The sequence below is a fragment of the Delphinapterus leucas genome, chromosome 8 (genome assembly GCF_059928025.1).
Source record: "Delphinapterus leucas isolate spDelLeu-1000000601 "Yukka" chromosome 8, BTC_Dleu_Yukka2, whole genome shotgun sequence".
Classification (NCBI taxonomy): domain Eukaryota; kingdom Metazoa; phylum Chordata; class Mammalia; order Artiodactyla; family Monodontidae; genus Delphinapterus; species Delphinapterus leucas.
The window spans coordinates 65,431,163-65,447,999 of NC_143136.1; positions in this window are offsets into that span (position 1 = coordinate 65,431,163).

Here is a 16,837-nt window from a genome sequence, read left to right on the forward strand (position 1 = left end):
GTGAACAGTGAAAACTCAGCTTTATTTTCTTTTTGCAATCATTTTGCTTTCAAAATACATCAAAATATACCTCAAAGACGAAAAGTCAAATTATAATCTTTGACATGTTTTTCAAACATGAATGCTTTCTTATAAGACATTTTTGCATAGCTTCCATAGGTTTTGATGACATAATTTAAAATTATAATACATTTCCCTAGTATAAGAGAAGGTTCATTTTTAATATGAAATCAACTTAAAAATACTTTCAGTGTTTCTTCTGTTAATCAGAGAAATAATAATCATTCAGTAGTATAACCAGTATTTCATTTATATTTCAAAATATATATGCATCCCAAACTTAATGCATTATTTTATGACTCCTTTTTTAAATTTCAAATAACCAACCTGGTGTCACAAAGTGATTGCCACAAGATTAAAAGCCTAATGAAGAAAGCTAAAACTTTCTTTTATAAAAATATTATTTTTCTTTAACATTACCTAGGTCAAAAATAAGTGGATTTCTTGAAAAATTTCAGAAAATATGTCTATATAGTTAACAGGGTCTCCTCAATAGTCAAGAAAAGATAGACTGTTAACGTTTTACATTAGAATATCAGTACTAGTCCTATGTAAATGGAATGTGTCTTACTGGCAGCTGTATGAAAAATGCTTACTAGAGTAGCTCAGACTTTGTATTAAAGATAGTTGTGTGCATGAGTTTTGAAATAGACTGTAACAATTTAATTATATTCAAATAATAATATAATAAAATGTAAAATTCAAATTTGTAAGTAATATAAATTTAAATATAACAAAATTCAAATAAAATGTGTGTTTGAAATTAATTGGCATCCTCACAATAAATAACCATGCAGAAAAATATATTAACCAGGGCTTTTTTTTTTTAACATTCTTATTGGAGTATAACTGCATTACAGTGTTTTGTTAGTTTCTGCTGTATAACAAAGTGAATCAGCTATATGCATATGTATACTGCCATATCCCCTGCTTCTTCCATCTCTCTCCCACCCTCCCTATACCACCCCTCTAGGTGGACACAAAACACCGAACTGATCTCCCTGAGCTATACGGCTGCTTCCCACTAGCTATCTATTTTGCATTTGGTAGTGTATGTATGTGCATGCCACTCTCTCACTTCGTCCCAGCTTATCCTTCCCCCTCCCCATGTCCTCAAGTCCATTCTCTACGTCTGCGTCTTTATTCCTGTTCTGTCACTAGGTTCATAAGAACCATTATATTTTTTAGATTCAACTTATAATGTGTTAGCATACGGTATTTGTTTTTCTCTTTCTGACTTACTTCACTCCGTATGACAGATTCTAGGCCCATCCACCTCACTACAAATAACTGAGTTTTTTTTTATGGCTGAGTAATATTCCATTGTATATACGTGCCACATTTTCTTTATCCATTAATCTGTCGATGGACACTTAGGTTGCTTCCGTGTCCTGGCTATTGTAAACAGAGCTGCAATGAACATTGTGGTACATGACTCTTTTCGAATTCTGTTTTCTCAGGGTATATGCCCAGTGGGACTGCTGGGGCATATGGTAGTTCTGTTTTTAGTTTTTTAAGGATCATCCATACTGTTCTCCATAGTGGCTGTATCAATTTACATACCCACCAACAGCGTAAGAGGGTTCCCTTTTCTCCACACACTCTCCAGCATTTATTGCTTGTAGACTTTTTTGATGATGGCTATTCTGACGGGTGTGAGGTGATACCACATTGTAGGTTTGATTTGCATTTCTCTAATGATTAGTGATGTTGAGTATCCTTTCATGTGTTTGTTGGCAATCTGTATATCTTCTTTGCAAAAATGTCTATTTAGGTCTTATGCCCATTTTTAATTGGGTTGTTTGTTTTTTTGATATAGAGCTGCATGAGCAGCTTGTATATCTTGGACATTAATCCTTTGTGAGTTGCTTTCTTTGCAAATATTTTCTCCCATTCTGAGGGTTGTCTTTTCTTCTTGTTTATGGTGTCCTTTGCTGTGCAAAAGCTTTTAAGTTTCATTAGGTCCCATTTGTTTATTTTTGTTTTTATTTCCACTTCTCTAGCAGGTGGGTCAAAAAAGATCTTGCTGTGATGTATGTCATGGAGTGTTCTGTCTATGTTTACCTCTATGAGTTTGATAGTGTCTGGCCTTACATTTAGCTGTTTAATCCATTTGGAGTTTATTTTTCAGTATGGCGTTAGGAAGTGTTCTAATTTCATTCTTTTACATGTAGCTGTCCACTTTTCCCAGCACCACTTATTGAAGAGGCTGTCTTTTCTCCATTGTATACTCTTGCCTCCTTTATCAAACATAAGGTGACCATATGTGTGTAGGTTTAACTCTGGGCTTTCTATCCTGTTCCATTGATCTATACTTCTGTTTTTGTGCCAGTACCATACTGTCTTGATTACTGTAGCTTTGTAGTATAGTCCAAAGTCCAGGAGCCTGATTCCTCCAGCTCCATTTTTCTTTCTCAAGATTGCCTGGGCTATTCAGGGTCTTTTGTGTTTCCAAACAAATTGTGAAATATTTAGTTCTAGTTCCCTGAAACATGCCATTGGTAGTTTGATAGGGATTGCGCTGAATCAGTAGATTGCTTTGGGTAGTGGAGTCCTTTTCACAATGTTGATTCTTCCAATCCAAGAACATAGTATAACTCTCCATCTGTTTGTGTCATCTTTAATTTCTTTCACCAGTGTCTTATAGTTTTCTGCATACAGGTCTTTAGTCTCCTTAGGTAGGTTTATTCCTAGGTATTTTATTCTTTTTGGTGCCGTGGTAAATGGGAATGTTTCCTTAATTTCTCTTTTCGATTTTTCATCATTAGTGTATAGGAATGCCAGAGATTTCTGTGCATTAATTATGTATCCTGCAACTTTACCAAATTCATTGGTTAGCTCTAGTAGTTTTCTGGTAGCATGTTTAGGATTCCCTATGTGTAGTTTCATGTCATCTGCAAACAGTGACAGTTTTACTTCTTCTTTTCCAATTTCGATTCATTTTAGCTCTTTTTCTTTTCTGATTGTGGTAGCTAAAACTTCCAAAACTATGTTGAATAATAGTGGTGAGAGTGGGCAACCTTGTCTTGTTCCTGATCTTAGAGGAAATGGTTTCTGCTTTTCAATATTGAGAACGATGTTCGCTGTGTGTTTGTCAGATATGGCCTTTATCATGTTGAGGTAGGTTCCCTCTATGCCTACTTTCTGGAGAGTTTTTATCATAAATGGGTTTTGAATTTTGTCAAAAGCTTTATCTTCATGTATTGAGATAATTGTATGGTTATTATCCTTCAGTTTGTTAATATGGTGTATCACATTGATTGATTTGCACATATTGAAGAATCCTTGCATTCCTGGGATAAACCCCACTTGATGACGGTGTATGATCCTTTTAATGTGCTGTTGGATTCTGTTTTCTAATATTCTGTTGATGATTTTTGCATCTATGTTAATCAGTGATATTGGCCTGTAGTTTTCCTTTTTTGTTATATCTTTGTCTGGTTTTGTTATCAGGGTGATGGTGGCCTCGTAGAATGAGTTTGGGCATATTCCTCCCTCTGCTATATTTTGGAATAGTTTCAGAAGGATAGGTGTTAGCTCTTCTCTAAATGTTTGGTAGAATTCGCCTGTGAGCCCATCTGGTCCTGGCCTTTTGTTTGTTGGAAAATATTTAATCACAGTTTCAATTTCAGTGCTTGTTATTGGTCTGTTTATATTTTCTATTTCTTCCTGGTTCAGTCTTGGAAGGTTGTGCTTTTCTAAGAATTTGTCCTTTTCTTCCAGGTTGTCCATTTTATTTGCATATAGTTGCTTGTAGTGATCTCCCATGATCCTTTGCATTTCTGCAGTGTCAGTTGTTACCTCTCATTTCTAATTCTGTTTGAGTCTTCTTTATTTTCTTGATGAGTCTGGTTAGTGTTTTATCAATTTTGTTATTCTTCTCAAAGAACCAGTTTTTAGTTTTATTGACCTTTGCTATTGTTTCCTTCATTTCTTTTTCATTTATTTCTGATCTGACCTATATGATTTCTTTCCTTCTGCTAATTTTGAGTTTTTTTTGTTCTTCTTTCTCTAATTGCTTTAGGGGTAAGGTTAGGTTGTTTATTTAATATTTTTCTTGTTTCTTGAGGTAGGATTGTATTGCTATAAACTTCCCTCTTAGAACTGTTTTGCTGCATCCCATAGGTTTTGGGTTGTCGTGTTTTCATTGTCATTTGTTTCTAGGTATTTTTATAATTTCTTCTTTGATTTCTTCAGTGATCTCTTGGTTATTTAGTAGTGTATTGTTTAGCCTTCATGTGTTTTTATTTTTTACAGTTTTTTTCCTTTAATAGATCTCTAGTCTCATAGCGTTGTGGTCAGAAAAGATACTTGATATGATTTCAATTTTCTTAAATTTACCAAGCCTTGATTTGTGACCTAAGATATGATCTATCCTGGAGAATGTTCCATGATCAGTTAAGGAGAAAGTGTATTCTGTTGTTTCTGGATGGAATGTCCTATAAATATCAATTAAGTCCATCCTGTTCAATGTGTCATTTAAAGCTTGTGTTTCCTTATTTATTTTCATTTTGGATGATCTGTCCATTGGTGAAAGTGGGGTGTTAAACTCCCCTATTATGATTGTGTTACTGTCAATTTCCCCTTTTATGGCTGTTAACATTTTCCTTATGTATTGAGGTGCTCCTATGTTGGGTGTATAAATATCTACAGTTGTTATATCTTCTTCTTGGATTGATCCCTTTATCATTATGTAGTGTCCTTCTTTGTCTCTTGTAATAGTCTTTATTTTAATGTCTATTTTTTCTGGTATGAGAATTTCTCCTCTAGGTTTCTTTTGATTTCCATTTGCATGGAATACCTTTTTCCATTCTCTCACTTTCAGGCTGCATGTGTCCCTAAGTGTGAAGTGGGTCTCTTGTAGACAGCATATATACAGGTGTTGTTTTTATATCCATTCACCCAGGCTATGACTTTTGGTCAGAGCATTTAATCCATTTACATTTAAGGTAATTATCAATATCTATGTTCCAACTACCATTTTCTTAATTGTTTTGGGTTTGTATTTGTAGGTCTTTTCCTTCTCTTGTGTTTCCTGACTAGAGAAGTTCCTTTAGCATTTGTTGTAAAGCTGGTTTGATGGTGCTAAATTCTTTTAACTTTTGCTTGTCTGTAAAGGTTTTAATTTCTCCATCGAATCTGAATGAGATCCTTGCTGGGTAGAGTAATCTTGGTTGTAGGTTTTTCCCTTTCATCACTTTAAATATGTCCTGCCACTCCCTTCTGGCTTGCCGTGTTTCTGCTGAAAAATCAGCTGTTAACCTTATGAGGATTCCCTTGTATGTTATTTGTTGCTTTTCCATTGCTGCTTTTAATATTTTTTCTTTGTATTTAATTTTTGGTAGTTTGATTAATATGCGTGTTGTTTATTACACATAAATTGGTGTGTTTCCTTGGATTTATCCTGTATGGGACTCTCTGAGCTTCCTGTACTTGATTGACAATTTCCTTTCCTGTATTAGGGAAGTTTTCAATGATAATCTCTTCAAATATTTTCCCAGTCCCTTTCTTTTTCTCTTCTTCTTCTGAGACCCCTATAATTCGAATGTTGGTTTGTTTAATGTTTTCCCAGAGGTCTCTGAGACTTTCCTCAATTCTTTTCATTCTTTTTTCTTTACTCTGCTCTGTGGTAGTTATTTCCACTATTTTATCTTCCAGGTCACTTATCAATTCTTCTGCCTCAAGTATTGTGCTAATGATTCCTTCCGGAGAATTTTTAATTTCATTTATTGTGTTGTTCATCATTATTTGTTTGCTCTTTAGTTTTTCTAGGTCCTTGTTAAAAGTTTCTTGTATTTTCTCCATTCTGTTTCCAAGATTTTGGATCATCTTTACTATCATTACTCTGAATTCTTTTTCAGGTAGATGGCCTATTTCCTCTTCATTTGTTTGGTCTGGTGGGTTTTTACCTTTCTCGTTCATCTGCTGTGTGTTTCTCTGTCTTCTCATTTTGCTTAACTTACTGTATTTGGGGTCTCCTTTTCGCAGGCTGCAGCTTCTTAGTTCACGTTGTTTTTGGTGTCTGCCCCAATGTTTAAGGTAGGTTCAGTGGCCTGTGGAGGCTTCCTGGTGGAGGGAACTGGTACCTGTGTGCTGGTCGGTGAGGTTGGATCTTGTCTTTCTGGTGGACAGGACCGCATCCAGGGTGTGTTTTGGGGTGTCTGTGAACTTAGTATTATTTTAGGCAGCCTGTCTGCTAATTGGTGGGGTTGTGTTCCTGTCTTGCTAGTTGTTTGGCATGGGGCATCCAGCATTGGAGCTTGCTAGCCATTGGGTGGAACTGGGTCTTAGCATTGAGGCGGGGATCTCTGGTAGAGCTCTTGCCAACTGATACTACGTGGGGCCAGGAGGTCTCTGGTGGTCCAATGTCCTGAACTCAGTGCTCTCACTTCAGAGGCTAAGGCCTGACACCAGGCTGGAGGACCAAGACCTTGTCAGCCAGCCACACGGCTCAGAAGAAAAGGGAGGAAAAAAAGAAAGAAAAAAATAATAATAAAATAAAATTATTAAAATAAAAATATAATAATAAAAAGAAGAGAGCAACCAAACCCGTAAACAAATCCACCAATGATAACAAGTGATAAAAACTATACTAAGATAAACATAAAAGTCAGAAACAAGTCATTTGCAGACAGCAAACTCTAAGTCTACATTTGCTCCCAAAGTCCACTGCCTCAATTTTAGGTTGATTTGTTGTCTATTCAGGTATTCCACAGATGCAGGGAACATCAAGTTGACTGTGGGGATTTAATTTGCTGCTCCTGAGGCTGCTGGAAGAGATTTCCCCTTCTCCTCTTTGTTTTCACAGCTCCTGGGGTTCAGCTTTGGTTTTGGCCCCACCTCTGCATGTAGGTCGCCCTCAGGCATTTTTGGGAAGTCTGAGGTCTTCTGCTAGCCTTCAGTAGGTGTTCTGTAGGAGTTGTTCCACATGTAGATGTATTTTTGATGTATTTGTGGGGAGGAAGGTGATCTCCACGTCTTACTCTCCACCATCTTGAAGGTTCCCCCCACCACTGTCCAAGTCTCTTTAATTCTGTGAAGGCTGAGAGAGTTGGGGAAGCTGCAGAAGAGAAGTTTAAAGCTAGCAGAAGTTGGTTTATGAGGTTTAAGGAAAGAAGCTATTTCAACAACATCAAAGTGCAAGGTGATGTAGCAAGTACTGATGTAGAAGCTGCAGCAAGTTATCCAGGAGATCTAGCTAAGATGATTGATGAAGGTGGCTACACTAATCAACAGGTTTTTCAATGCAGACAAAACAACCTTCTATTGAAAGAAGATGCCAAATATGACTTCCATAGCTAGAGAAGAAAAGTCAATGTTTGGTTTCAAAGTTTCAAAGGGCAGGCTGACTCTATTTTTAGGGACTAATGTAGATGGTGACTTTAAGTTAAAGCCAGTGCTCATTTACCACTCTGAAAATCTTTATGGGCTCTTAAGAATTATGCTAAATCTACTCTGCCTGTGCTTTATAAATGGAACAACATAGCCTGTATGACAGCACATCTATTTACAACATGGTTTATAGAATATTTTAAGTCCACTGTTGAGACCTATTTTTCAGAAATAAAAAGATTCCTTTCAAAGTATTACTGCTCTCTGACAATGCACCTGGGCACTTGAGAGCTCTGATGAAGATCTATAATGAGATTGTTTTTATGATGACTACTAACACAATATCCATTCTGCAGCCCATGGATCAAGGAGTAATGTAGACACTTAAGTCTTATTATTTAAGAAATACATTTTGTAAGGCTGTAGCTACCATAATACTAATTCCTCTAATGGATTTGGGCAAAGTCAATTGCAAACCTGGAAAGGGTTCACCATCTAGATGCCATTAAGAACATTTGTGATTCATGGAAAGAGGTTAAAACGTCAACATACATAGGAGTTTGGAAGAAATTGACTCCATCCCTTGTGGATAACTTTGAGGGGTTCAAGACTTCAGTGGAGGAAGTAACTGTAAATGTGGTGAAAATAGCAAGAGAACCAGAATTAGAAGTCAACCCTGAAAATGTGTCTTAACTGCTACAATCTCATGATAAAACTTTAATGGGAGAGGAGTTGCTTTTTATGGATGAGCAAAGACAGTGGTTTCTTGGGATGGAATTTACTGGTGAAGAAGCTGTTGAAATGACAAAAGATTTAGAATATAACATAAATTTCATTGATAAAGCAGTATCAGGGTTTGGGAGGATTGACTCCAATTTTGAAAGAAGTTCTACTGTGGGTAAATATTATCAAAACAGCATTGATACTATAGAGAAATTGTTCGTGAAAGGAAGAGTCCATCTATGCAGCAAATTTCATTGTTGTCTTATTTTCAGAAGTTGCCACTGCCACCCCCAGCCTTCAGCACCCACCACCCTGCTCAGTCAGCAGCCGTCACAATTGAGGCAAGACCCTGCATCAGCAAAAAGATTATGACTCACTGAAGGTTCAGATGATGGTTAGCATTTTTTAGTAATAAGTATTTTTTAATTAAGGTGTGTACATTGTTTTTTTAGACATAATGCCATTGCATACTCAATAGACCACAACATAGTATAAACATAACTTTTATATGCACTGGGAAACCAAAAAATTTATGTGAGTCTCTTTATTGTGATATTCGCTTGTTTTGTGGTAGTTTGGAACTGAACCCCCAATATCTCTGAGGTATGCCTATACTTAGGTTCATTCAGTGTGATGTCTATACTTGACTATGGGCATGAATGCTCTATTATGAACTCTTCTAAATGGCACATGAGATGATCTTTAGGCACCAGGAATCTTCCTGATATAGGTCCCACTAGAGAGGCTTGTAGTTTCATACTATCTTTCTAGACAGTTCAGGCCCAAACGTGTGGTCTCTTACTCTCACTGGGCACTCCTGGGAGGTGACAAACTGGCTTATGCTCCAAGCTACTTTCTGAGAACTGAGAAGTCTAGAAAAGAGAATTCATGGGGAGGTGTAGGTGATCTTTGCCCTCTCTATCCTGGGTGTGCCACTGTGCTGTCTTTGTTCAGATGTGGAATGTTCCTGTAGTTCCTGTTACTTATCAAATTAAGAGACTTTTGGTTTAGAGTGACCTGCAAACATTAATGAGCATTCCCTTTCCCCTCCTCGAACTAAGCCTGCCATTCTTACACAGAATACAATACAAACTCTGTTATTTACTCCTTCCAACAATGCTCGTATATCAAATGCTCTAGAAAGCATCCAGTCCCATTTTGGGCTGGACAATTCTTCCTTGTGTAGAACTGTTCCAGGAATTACAGCAGATGTTTCATCTCTGGAACTTGGATACCAAATACCAGGAGCACTACCTTTTTCTCCAGACCTTCAGTCTCCCTAGAAATAGCTAACACGTCTGGCTGAAAATTCCTGAACATACCAGGTGCTCTGTTTCCCATATCTTTCCCAATTGCTTCTTTCCTCCCCACACCTGACTAGTTCTCTATTAAATATGACCCTTTGTCATTGTTCTTACCTATATGTATTTGCTTTTTATTTAATTATATTTTTCCAGCTTTATTGAGATGTAATTGCCATATAACACTGTGTACATTTAAGATGTATATGTTGATTAGATACACTTATATATTGCAAAATGATTACCACCATAGTATTAGTTAATACCTCCATCATGCTATCCAATTACTATTTCTTTTTTGTGGTGAGAGCATTTAAGATCTCCTCTCTTAATAACTTTCAAGTATGTAAAACTGTATTATTGACTGTAATCATCATTTAGCTATACACTTTTATGAGGTACAGGTGAAACCTCAGAAGAAAATCAGAATTGATTCAATTATTGTTACAAGTATACACTTCACAGATGCTCCCAATATTGCAGGCAAAAGCAAAAGTAAAAAAAAAAAAAATTACAACAAAAATTATTTACTAATTTCTGAAAAGCCAAAAGAAATTTGAATAGATTTTTATAAAGTTATCAAAGCACTTCTGTAACATTTAATCTTTGGTGGAGTGGGTAGGAGACATAATCTTTTCTGAAAAGGGGAATAATTTTTAACACTTAAATTTTTAACACTTAGTCAATTTCAAGATTGTTCTACTTAAAATCCTATAAAAGGGACTTCCCTGGTGGTCCAGTGGTAAAGTATCCGCCTTACAATTCAGGGGATGTGGGTTCGATCCCTGGTCAGGGAACTAAGATCTCACATGCCTCAGGGAAACTAAGCCCATGCGCCACAACTTCTGAGCTTGCACCTCAACTAGAGAGCCTTCGTGCCACAAACTACAGATCCCACACACTCTGGAACCTGCGCACCACAACTACAGAGCCCACACACCCTGGAGCCTGCATGCCACAACTAGAGAGAGGAAACCCACATGCCACAACTAGAAAGAAACCTGCGCACCACAATGAAAGATCCCACGTGCCTCAACTAAGACCCCACACAGCCAAAAATAAATTAAGAAAAAAAAAATCCCGTAAAACTGGAGGACATGAAATCAATCAGTTAAGATATTTTTTTTAATTTATTTTTAAAGAAGATTAGTTTTATGACACCTCAGTGTAAGACCTTTTTAAAACTCAGGCCAAAGACTGCATATTATGTCACAATTCACAGTCTGTAACTCCTACCTGCTTCTTGCTCCCCCTCACATTCTATCATCCCATTCACTTTCTCCAATATTTGCTTTAATTCTCAACATCAAGAACACGAAAGAGAAATTAAGATATCGGGATGCTAATATCTCTAGGCCCAGACTGCCATGGAACTCTGAAATGGAAATACTAACCACATAGTAGCTAATGAAGGATCTAGAAATGTTAATAACAAAAATGGGAAAAGAGTAATAAAGCTACAGTGTGGCTAATAGTGCAATTTTTGTGCAAAATTAAAGAAGAAAAGAAAACATCTTCAATGTTATGAAGGCAAGAAGACCAAGAAAAAGGTTTCCTCTCTTTTTAACTTTTAGGCAGAGAAACTTGATCTACACTTATGATTTCAGTGCTTTTTAGTTTGGTTTTTATAGTGAATTTATCAAATTTAATCAGATTTGTAGAATGAATAATGAATGACAACTGAAATCAGTGGAAGACTCAGTTGAACAGGGAAAAAAATAGTTGAACACAGACTGTTATAAGCAGAATTTGATACACAGTAAGGAACATCTTTGTATTTAGAAATTGAATGTGCTGTAATATTTCATAAAGACTGAGAGGGAAGGATTTAGTTGCAATATTTTATAAAGAAAAATGTGTCTCTACTTATTAGATTTAAACCAAGAAGAATGAAAATCACCAGGTAGCAAAAGCTTAGCTCTCTGAAGATAAAGTCAAAATAGACCATTTTCACTGAACAGTCATGTAATCACTATTTATTTCATTGATTAAAATGTTCAAGTCCACTGTGCCAGACATAAAGGGGTACAAAAATGTGTAGATATAATACTGCCTCCATGAAACTTGCACTATAGAAAAGGAAATTGTAATCTGATTTCATTTGGTAACAACATGCCCAGCTAGTGACTTAAAGAAAGTAAGCTATAGAAAGAGAATTTGGAACTTTGGACTTTGTCCCTGCTGATGGTTTCTCATTGATGTATTTGGAAAATCTGATCTAGAAGCCATACTGTCATTAAACAAAGGGTGTTTCTTTATTACAGTAATTGGTGCCTCTTAAAGGCTTGAATATATATACTATTTTCCTAAAAAGAAAGATCATTCGTGCATAATTAAGACATATATGTGTATGTATGTATATATGCACATATATATTATATATGATATATGTAAAATACACAAATATATAAAATATATAAATACACAAATATATATACACATATATAATGAAGTGGGGCAGTTATTTAGTGTATATAACATTGTAGTATTCATTTTTTAAAATAAATTCAAGGCAAATATGTAAATTTTGGCATCAGTTGTCTTTGAATCATTATATAGGTGCCTTTTATATCCACTTCTGTAAGTTTTTGTATGTTTGAAAACTATTCAAATAAACACAAACAATATAATATACAAACAGAAACAGTGGAAATTGTCATTCTCAGAGAAAAGCCAACATTATTCTTACCAAGACAAATAGTACAATGAAATGTCAAGGAAGAGAGAAAGCATCTCCCAGATTCCAGAATCATGGTAGTTCCTGCCTGTTCCCTTTTCAGCCACACTGTTTGGGGTATCAACACTTCCAAGCATAGCTCCCAGTTTCAACAGGTATCTGTATCATTTAAACTACTTGTTTAGGTTAAGTCTATCAGTTTATGTGAAAGCACTCTCACAATCCCCTGCCCAAAGTAAGACCTAAATAAATGAAGAGAAAACAAAGAGTTGGGGTTTGAGGGCAAAAGGAAGAACAAGTGAAAGAAAACATAAGCAACAAGAAGAGTGTATGAAAATCCTGTGGTTTGTTTCAGGATTATAAACAAGAGAGCACATTCACACACACACACACACACCCCTAAATGAAAATATGGGAAGACAAATATAGATACCCGAGAAATTGTCAAGTATAAAAATACAAGAATTTCAATAGATTCCATAATGATACATTTGATTAAAAATGACAGGGGTCCAACATGGAGAGAGAAGCTAAATTATTTTTTTTTAAGTAAAAGGTATATCTGGGTGTCATAATACAAATAAACAGAAAAGAGTCTCTTTATTAGAAAAGAAAATGCAAGTTTCTGAAGTTATGATAACAGAACAACTTAAGTAAATATTCATAAGTAAATAGCAAATTACGCAGAATCATCACTGTTTAGGAAAGTAAATTTTTTTTCTTATTTAAATACTTGCTTTTGTAGAAAAATATAGAAATCATTATTTTATAAAAATATTGTTTGAAGTTAAGTCCTTCTCATTCTTAAAATACAAAATGTGACTGATAAACCCATGGAACATCTGAGCACTTAACATTTAAAATAAAACCAAAACCAAAAACAGTTTGAGTTCCTGTCTCTGCTCTTTTTTATCTCTTTGACCAGGACTATGTCTCTTAATCTCTTTGAATCTACTTTTCTCTGTATAAAATAAGCAAAATACTATCTACATGGTAGAGCAAAGAAGACAATTTATATATGAAAGATTTGTTAACTTGCAAATAGAAATATATATCTTTGATTTGTTGAGCTAAATTAATTTACTGATAAGAATCATCTCTATCATAAAGTAACCCAAGTCAGTCAACATTTTCTAGTGGCAATAAATGTGAAAGTATGAATTTTACTCATATATATGCTAATAGTTATCATAGTAGAAATCTGTTCTGCCACCTGAACATCCATTCTCATTTTCTAGCAGCAGATCCTCAATTGGTTTTGGGAAATTATCTCTTCCTCATTGCATATAGTATTGATGATACCATCTATGAAGATATTCCAGATCCCTTTGGCCAAGGGTTAGACACATGACCTAAAATTGGCCAATGGGACATGCTTCCAGGAACTTTAACATTGAACAGTGATATTTTAAAAAATGAAACAAAACAAAACAACCCTGAAAATAACTGGAATGTCTGAGTTTCCAAAGTTCTGCCCTGAAGAGCCTGATCTTTATTTCCTGCTCATGAATCCTCAGCCCTGGATAGTTCTTTTTCCTAATGATTCTAAGTCCTAGTCCTTCAGCTTCTCCTTCGAACCACTTCATACCTTTCCCATATATTTCCTTTTCAGTAAATTAGCCAGAGCTGGATTCTGTTGCTAGCCTCCATAGAAAGCAGTTGATATAATTCTTTTTTTAAAATAAAAATCCAATTTATCTCCAGCTTATAAATATATACTTTACCTACTATTTACAACATTAATCAGTTGGGCAGGCTATATCAATTTTTTTTCTAGTTTTCAGATTTATAAATAAACACAGTATAGACTATAATAGAGACAAAAATATAAGTAAAGTGTAGAAATTCAGACCTAATTTCTACTGGAGCTTTGCTACATGCTCCATCTCCCTCCCCCACCCCTTTTTTCTTTCTTCTGTTTAGTACTTACCTTTCTTTGGGGGAAAAGTAGACTAGGAAAAAAAAAAATCTGAGAGAACTTCAACTCTGCTTTCACCTAGGTATTTGAAACTACTTAAAAAGTGGAGGTAAACTGTTAAGCCAGTATAATGCATCGCACTGATAAAGGTTTGGATTGTGCTAGCCATTCTAAATTGTGTCTGTGCCCCTATAAACATAGTAATTTATCCTGTACAGACTATATCTCATTGTGTGCTCTACAAGGAGAAAGATAACATAAAGATGAATATAAGGAAAATGCTTTAAGTTACCAAGTTGTACTTAGGAGGAATAAGACCATATCTATCCCTTCATCTTTCTGACATGACAGAGAAAGAAATCATATCTAGTATAATCTTAAATAAGTAGAAGTCAATATCTGCAGCCCATGCTCCTTTGCAAAAATGGTGATTAAGAAAAAAAGATAGTTTGTAGCCACCTAATTACATTATCATGTAAACTGTGAAAACTACAATTTTAATTTAATCACTGAATTAATAGGAGTAACTATTTCCTTTAATGTTCTATAAAGAGGACACCAATACAATTAATTTAAGTTCCCTCCAGTACTATAAGAAATATGCCCAGGAGTGGGATTGCTGGATCATATGGCAACTCTATTTTTAGTTTTTTTAGGAACCTCCATACTGTTTTCCATAGTGGGTAGCAGCAATTTACATTCCCACCAAGTGTTGAAGAGTTTCCTTTTCTCCATATCCTTTCCAGCATTTATTATTTGTAGACGTTTTAATGCTAGTCATTCTGACTGGTGTGAGGTGGTACCTCATTTCTAATAATAATCTCTAATAATTAGCGATGTTGAGCATCTTTTCATGTGCCTATTGGCCACCAGTATATCTTCCTTGGAGAAATGTCTCTTTAAGTCTTCTGCCCCTTTTTTGATTGGGTTTTTGTTGTTATTGTTGTTATTGAGTTGTATGATCTGTTTGTATATTCTGGAAATTCATCCCTTTTTGGTCACATCATTTGCAAATATTTTCTCCCAGTCTGTAGGTTGTCTTTTCATTTTATTTATGGTTTCCTTTGCTGTGCAAAAGTATATAAGAACTATAATTTAAAAAGATACATCCACCCCTATGTTCCTAGCAGTACTATTCACAATAGCAAAGACATGGAAACAACCTAAATGTCCATCAACAGATGAATGAATAAAGAAGTGGTGTGTGTGTGTGTGTGTGTGTGTATATATATATACACGCACACACACACATATATATATATAATGGAATACTACTCAGCCATAAATAAGAATGAAATAATGCATTTGCAGTAACATGAATGGACCCAAAGATTATCATACTAAGTGAAGTAAGTCAGAAAGAGAAAGACAAATACCATATGATATCAATTATATGTGGAATTTGAAGTATGATACAAATGAACTTATCTATGAAACAGAAACAGATTCACAAATATGGAGAACAGACTTGTGGTTGCCAAAGGGAAAAGGGGGTGGGGGAGGGAAGGATTGGGAGTTCAGGATTAGCAGATGCCAACTATTATATTTAGAATGGATAAGCAACAAGGTCCTACTCTGTAGCACAGGGAACTATATTTAATATACTGTAATAAACCATAATGGAAAGGAATATGAAAAAGTATATATATATATATATATATAAACTGAATCACTTTGCTGTACAGGAGAAATTAAAAGAATACTGTAAATCAGCTATACTTCAATAAAATAAATCTAAAAAAATAAAGGAAAAAGTAAATATAGTTGTATGAGGAATGAAAAGGGTACATGACTACTATTCGGACAATATTGCAAAAATTGTATGTCAATAAATTTGAAAAATAAAATGAAAAATTTCCTACCAAAAAAATAAAAAAGAAACATGACTGGCTTAAATCTCCTGAAACTGTTTTAGTTGTGGAGACTTAAGTAATCCAAATGGAACAAATAATCATCAGTCTTCTTCTAGACCTGCATGGAGAGGTAGTTTTCAGTAAAAAGAAATATTATAGGGCCAGGGCAGTGACCTCTATTTCTCTATATTCTCCTGAGTGTCTAATACAGTGCAGGCAATTGGTAGATGCTCACATCTATTTCTTGGCTACTCTTGTCAAAGTACTGGCTTGAGAGGTTTGCACGAAGTTATTTTGATTACATCTAAAAATGATTTTCAGAATAGTCCTTAAGGAAAAACTGTAGGATGCTGAATAGAGAATAGAGATAAAAACTTCAAAATACTACATTTTCTTTTTGAACTTCTTTTTCTTTGAAAAAGAGAAAATACCAACCTTGAACATACATTTCACTGAATGTACATCTGCTATTTTGAAAACAAGAACTATTAAAAGGTACCTGATACTGTGCTTTCAAAAGTAACTTTGGATAAACAAATGGGACCTAGTGAAACTTCAAAGCTTTTGCACAGCAAAGGAAACCATAAACAAGACCAAAAACAACCCTCAGAATGGGAGAAAATATTTGCAAATGAAGCAACTGACAAAGGATTAATCTCCAAAATTTATAAGCAGCTCATGCAGCTCAATAACAAAAAAACAAACAACCCAGTCCAAAAATGGGCAGAAGACCTAAATAGACATTTCTCCAAAGAAGATATACAGACTGCCAACAAACACATGAAAGAATGCTCAACATCATTAATCATTAGAGAAATGCAAATCAAAACTACAATGAGATATCATCTCACAGCAGTCAGAATGGCCATCATCAAAAAATCTAGAAACAATAAATGCTGGAGAGGGTGTGGAGAAAAGGAACACTCTTGCACTGCTGGTGGGAATGTGAATTGGTACAGCCACTATGGAGAAC